The sequence below is a fragment of the Erpetoichthys calabaricus genome, chromosome 4 (genome assembly GCF_900747795.2).
Source record: "Erpetoichthys calabaricus chromosome 4, fErpCal1.3, whole genome shotgun sequence".
NCBI classification, from domain to species: domain Eukaryota; kingdom Metazoa; phylum Chordata; class Cladistia; order Polypteriformes; family Polypteridae; genus Erpetoichthys; species Erpetoichthys calabaricus.
In genome coordinates, this window is record NC_041397.2 from 316,863,606 (window position 1) to 316,870,427 (window position 6,822).

The window sequence follows — 6,822 nt, forward strand, 5'->3', positions numbered from 1 at the left end:
TGGTAGCCTGACAAAAGAGTCCAGGGTCCAAAGTAATTATTTATTTATTTATTTATTTATTTATTTGTATTACCTTAACAACTGAAAATAACTGGATGCTATAAAATGTGTTAAATACTTCCCCCCCCCCCTCTCTTTTCATTTTCTCTCTTCTTCTCGCTCAGACTTTTTCTGTTTTTAATATTTGACATGGCGCACTGTACTCTGATGACTATAAAGCATTATTTTAAGCTTTGACATTGCACACTTCATTTCTCTGTCTTGTTATATCATTCATAATCTCATAAGTTGTTTCTGTGTCTATACACCAGTTGCTACTCTTGCACTAGTTGTTCCTGTGTACAGTTCATTCGATTATAAGTAACTACAAAGCTTTGACATTACAGTACGTTACTACATTTTCCACAGTTTCTTTTAGAACATGTAGGTTGGGCCCAGACAGTGGTTCAAGCCCAGGGGCTGTCTTCTTCCATTTTCTAGCCAAGTTATCCACTTCAGGGTTGCAGAGAGCTGCTGCTTTCTTCGGCAGTTGTGAGTGCAACCTGGGGGCCAACTATGGATGGGGTACCAGTTGCCATATTGAATCCTTAGGCACACAATCACACCTAATCTCACAGGGACATTTTGAAGGTTCCAGTTGACCTAATCTGTATGTTCATTGAATGTGAGACTAAAATCGGAAAACCCAAATAAAATCCCTTGCACAGAATGCACCTCTCATTTACAGTATGAAATATTTTCCTGTTATTTATCATAAATATTTCATAAGTCTTTGAAATGTTCTTTTTGAAAGAAATGTTATTTTTCCTAACTTTGGTACATGTTAAGATGCACGTTTGGCTGTCTTAGTGTTAAAGACGATTTAATTACTAATATCTTTTTTTTATTCCTTTAGCCACTGAGAAGAAATGGTTCTCTTTCAGAAATCCAAAGAAAACTGAGTTGCAGCAACCCTGTCATGAGGTATTTTTTCATATAATGTGAGATAGTGAACATTGTTAATGCATGTCTTCATTGTCTAGCACTGCAGGGTTTTTCTCTGGAGGAGATTTTGTGGACACCATCGCACTTATGTGTCATGGCCCACTAGAAAAGTTTTCTGCTCAGAGGTTGCTCTTTGATTGCCCATGAGGTTTAGAAGAATTTCTCCTTCAAGTATGAACTTTGTCATAGATGTTGCTCTTAAAATTCCTCAGTGGAAATAGCAATACACAAAAAGGAGACAACTGAGGTAAAAGAAGTTAAATTTGCTAAGCATGTTATGTGAGATCTCTTTCTAGTCTTGTTTTTATCTCTTTCAAGACGTTTTATTTTTTACTCATCATTGGACTGATGCCTTTATCCAAGTGAATTACAACCTCTGAGATACGATTGTTTTTCCAGTTACAGCACAGGCAGATGAAATGACTTGCTTATGGCTACATGATGTCAGTAGTGGGATTTAAACCCATAACCTCAGGGTTTGATTCCAAAGTCTTAACTACTAACCCCACACTGCTTGCCTTTTTCTTCTCAAATGAGTTTGATTTAACTGGAGAACAGCAATATAGATAACAGTAACTAATAGTATTATTCATAGACAAGAATTACAGTTTTGTAATCAAAGTAAAGTGTTTTTATTACCACAAACAACTCTCCATACACAATGAAAATACTTTTGAATTTCAAATAAAAATGTCTGCTACACTTCTTGAGCCCATTGTATGAGTTTGCTGAGATCTCTGTTGAAACTCTGTACTGTTGATCCCAAGTATTTAAACTCATCCACCTTTTCCAACTCTACTGTACTCCCTGCATCCTCACCATTCCACTGACCTCCGTCTCATTCACACACGTTTTCTGTCTTGGTGGTCCTACTGTCCTTCATTCCTCTCCTCTCTAGGGCATATCTCCACCTCTCCAGGGTCTCCTCAACCTGCTCCCTACTATTGCTACAGATCACAATGTCATCCGCAAACATCATAGTCCACGGGGACTCCTGTCTAATCTCATCTGTCAAACTGTCCATCACTGTTGGAAATAAGAAAGGGCTCAGAGACGATCCCTGATGTAATCCCACCTCCGTCACTCCTACCGCAGACCTCACCACTGTCACACTTCCCTTATACATATACTGTAAAAGTCTTACTTACTTGTTTGCCACACCCAACTTCCCCATACAATACCACAGCTCCTGTTGAGGCACTCTGTCATATGCTTTCTCCAGGTCCACAAAGACGCAATGAAACTCCTGGGCTTCTCTATACTTCTCCATCAACACCATTGTGGTACTCTTTTCCAGCATGAAACCACACTGCTGCTCACTAATCATCACCTCACTTCTTAACCGAGCTTCCACTACTCTTTCCCATAACTTCATGATGTGGCTCATCAATTTTATCCCCATGTAGTTACTACAGTCCTGCACATCCTCCTTATTCTTAAATATCGGCACCAGTACACTTCTTCTCCACAACTCAGGCATCCTCTCACTTTCCAAGATTCCATTAAACAATCTGGTTAAAAGCTCCACTGCCATCTCTCCTAAACACCTCCATGCACATCTTTCTCAGCTCGGTCCCTCTGTCTCGCCCACCGGTCCTTTTCTCCCTCCTTAGTGTCCAACCTCTCATACAACTCATCATAAAGCCTTTTCTTTAACCATCGCCACCTCTCTCTTCACCTTGCGCCTTATCTCCTTGTACTCTCGTCTACTTTCCTCATCTCTCTGACTATCCCAATTCTTCTTCGCCATTATCTTCCTCTGTATACTCTCCTGTATTTCCACATTCCACCACCAGATTTCCTTTTCCTCCTTCCTCTTTCCAGATGTCACACCAAACACCCTTCTTGCTGTCACCCTTACTACATCTGCTGTAGTTTCCCAGCTGTCTGGTAACTCTTCACTGCCACCCAGTGCCTGTCTCACCTCCACCCTAAACTCATCCTTGCAGTCTTCCTTATTAAACTTCCACCATTTGATCGTTGGCTCTGCCCTCATTCTCTTCCTCTTCTTGATCTCCAATGTCATCCTACAGACCACCATCCTATGTTGCCTAACTACACTTTCCCCTGCCACCTCTTTGCAGTCTTTAATCTCCTTCAGATCAACTCTTCTGCATAGGATGTAATCTACCTGTGTGCATCTTCCTCCACTCTTGTATGTCACCCTATGTTCCTCCCTCTTCTTAAAATACGTATTCACCACAGCCATGTCCATCCTTTTGACAAAATCCATTATCATCTGACCTTCTTCATTCCTCTCCTTGACACCATACCTTACTGATCACCTCCTCGTCTCCTGTATTCCCTTCACCAACATGCCCATTGAAATCCGCTCCTATTACCACTTTCTGTCCCTTGAGTACACTGTTCATCACTTCATCCAACTCACTCCAAAAATCTTCTTTCTCATCCATTGCACACCCAACTTGTGGTGCATATGCACTAACAACATTCATCATCACACCTCCAATTTCCAGCTTCATAATCCATTACTCTGTCTGACACTCTTGTCACCTCCAGGACACTCTTGACATGCTGTTCCTTCAGAATAACTCCTACTCCATTTCTCCTCCCATCCACACCACGATAGAACAATTTGAATCCCCCTCTGATCCACCTGGCCTTACTCCCCTTCCATTTAGTCTCTTGCACACACAATATATCAACCTTCTTTCTCTCAATCATATCTGCTAACTCTCTCCCCTTGCCAGTCATACTGCCAACATTCAAAGTTCCTACCCTCTATTCCACTCTCTTTACCTTACTCCTCTCCTCCTGTCTCTGGACACGTCTCCCCCCTCTTCTTCTCCTTCTTCTGCCAACAGCAGCCCAATTTCCACCAGCACCCTGTTGGCTAACAGTACTGGTGGCAGCCATTGCTCACCCAGGCCTTGACCAATCCGGCATGGAAATTTATATCGTTGTCCACATGTTGGTCTGCCAAAATTTTATACCAGATGCCCTTCCAGACATATCCCTCCTCATTAATCTTGTCTTGGCACCAGCACGAAGAAACACACTGTTTTGTGCATCCCCTGTGGCTGGGTTAAAATTTGTCACCGTAATAAGCACTGGAAATGCAATTCATGGCACTTTCATTACTCATTTTTTTTTCCACAGCTATAGAGCAACTGAGGAAGGAAAATATTTACTTTATATTTTTGAAAAGATTTGTTTCCTCCTTTTCATTCCGCATAATAATTTGATGGCTTGTGATATCTTACTGCTAAAATGACAGCTTTATGTAATGAATGCCTGGTGTTTGGCCCATCCATTTTTAGGTGTTCTTGTATATAATGCCCAAAGCACCTGTTGTGATAGCTATATTGTCTGTCTGCACAATTTGTACACTTATCTTCAATGAAATTTGGCAAGATCGGTTCAATATTCATTGCAATATCTTGAAAACGTTGTTCTGTACACAGTTTTACAATTCAAAAATGTCCCATTGTAAAGCATTGGTAAATTTACAAACTTGTCTATCTTAAAAAAAATATATATTCTCTGCAACTTCAAATTAGTTCACCATTTCAATTTTACCTTGAGTGCCAACTTGTATATTTTATATACTTCCCTCTTTTTCATGCCTAATAGCCACTACTGATGGCAAACAGATCCCCAATGCAAGATAGTGAAACACCCAACAGACTGCATGCATGGGGTGGGACATCGGTGTCGCTTAATGTTTGCGTGGGAGGGACTGCAAGCCCAGTTGGGTGCATGCAGAAACCTCTCAATTAGCAGGTTGTTTCAGCTTTGTGAAGTCTTCTCAGTGGCTTGAGCACAAACAAAAGAACCAGTGCATTAGAACCTCAGTTCACAAATGCGTTAACTGATAACAAGTTATTTCAATAATCTTCATAAACATAAAAGTATAAAATGCAAGCAAGGAAAACAAAATGTTATCTAGATATGAATGAAGTACCCTGTGACATTAAGCACAAGAGTAAATAAGCATTTACACAGCATCAGCTTTACTCTAAACCAGCTTCACAGCTCTATTATCTACATAAATTGCAATGGTCCACTTTTTTACTGTCACTGTTATTTCCCAGGGTAACCAAACGTCTGGATGACATCGACAGTTCTGATTTTAGGCAATGCATCCTGATGAATAACTGAAGAATATCAGAATGTCTCAGTTTTAACATGCTGCCCATTTAATAAAACATTGCTCCACCAAAACAAACATCCTCATAATAGATTTAGAACTGTGTATATAAAACTACAAGGGGGATTCCCCCTCCATAACCCAGTAAGATGCTATATATGTACAATAGTGTGATCAAAACTCATGAGGGGGAAATGTTGATTAAGAACTTGTTCTGGATTTGAACAGCATCATGACAATGAAGAACCATACAGAAACACTGCCATTTATTTGTTTCCACTTCAACCACTGTGTGCAGTCCTCTACTCTACATTCATTTGTGAAAGTTTTTTTAGTGTACCCCAGTCCCTCTCTAATGATGATGATATAGAGCAGGCCTTAAACAAATGAGGATGGGCTTTATGTGTAGGCATACAGTATATGCTACACAAGTTTTCTTGTCACCCATCCAGAGTGCCACATTCACCCATAATGTTCTGTCACTGTAATAAAATTGGCTTTTCACTTCTGTTATTTACTAATATTTGCCATAACTGAATAGCTGTGCAAAACTGATTTCATGAGAATTACTACAGCCAGATATACTCGAGCAAAGGAAGAATATATTATAAAGGTTTTTTAGGTTATGTTAATTGGTAATTGCAAATTGTGGTGTGTGTGAGAGAGAGAAAGAGTGAGTGGTCCCTGTGATGGACTGGAGTTCTGTCCAGGTCTGTTTTCAGCCATTTACCCAATCCTGGTGAAGACAGCCTTTGGCTTTCAAAACTCTGAAATGGATTGCAAGGTTCTGAAACCAACCTCCTGACCTCAGTCCATTGAGGGCTACAGTGCCTGCACAGGCCTTGAACACACCTGAAAGTTAAGCCATGAGTTCATTTTGTAACTTGATTCTTTTGGTAAAGCTAGTCCTGATGTTGCCACCTTAAAGGGTAAGGTGTTACAGTAAACAAACATTTGCTGATTTATTAATGAAATGACTGTATGAATTACTATTTTTGTCTCCTATCCAGAATGACCTGCATTATGCAGAAGTGAGTACCATGGAAAATCAACAACGGAGAGGGCAAATGAATAAACACACGGTGTATGCTGAAGTCCAATTAAGAAAATAGAACTTTAAAATGGACTTTCATATTCTGAATCGGCGGTGCTTTTAAACTTAGGCTGCCTCACACTGCAAGTGTGTCTGAATACTGGCAAGAAACCAACTGCTTTATTTGGTAAAATGCAAAAAAAATAAACACATATATGCCTTGTTGGTTTACTTCACAGATGACCACTGCATTATTAAAAAATATGTTTTCTATCATGAACTACCAAGTGTGATTTTTTTTTCTTTTCTTTTTGCAATGTAATACTGTAACAGTCAAATTTGTATTGAGCTGAATTAAGGGGGATGACCGTCTCACCTTGTAAGATGACAAATATAATCAAGTTTACTGAATAATGGTCAGGGCACTTAATCGTTACAGATTATTAGGCCATTAAATAGTACTTGGAAATGGAAAAAATGTATTCATTCTGGCAGCTCCAGAGTCCAGAGATGCATGGATCATAACATCTGACAAGAGCAATAAAATAAGTTTAAAAAAGCAATTGGACAGTTTTATTTCAAATACTTAAGGATATATCAAATGTAAACTGTGAATCTTTAGACAAAATTGATTAGCGCTTTTCTGAGCTAGGCAGCACCTGAAAACATATCATGGATAGATATTGCATAGTGG

General features: G+C 39.6%; 1 long non-coding RNA gene across 1 annotated transcript in view; it reads left to right on the forward strand.

The window, feature by feature from the left end:
* LOC114641145 (uncharacterized) overlaps window positions 1-6,551 on the forward strand; it is a 37,479-nt gene extending 30,928 nt beyond the window's left edge. The window contains exons 4-5 of the long non-coding RNA XR_007934686.1: window positions 896-963; window positions 6,106-6,551. This is a non-coding gene — a long non-coding RNA (uncharacterized LOC114641145). The remainder of the gene's footprint in view (window positions 1-895; window positions 964-6,105) is intronic.
* The last annotated feature ends 271 nt before the right edge of the window (window positions 6,552-6,822 follow it).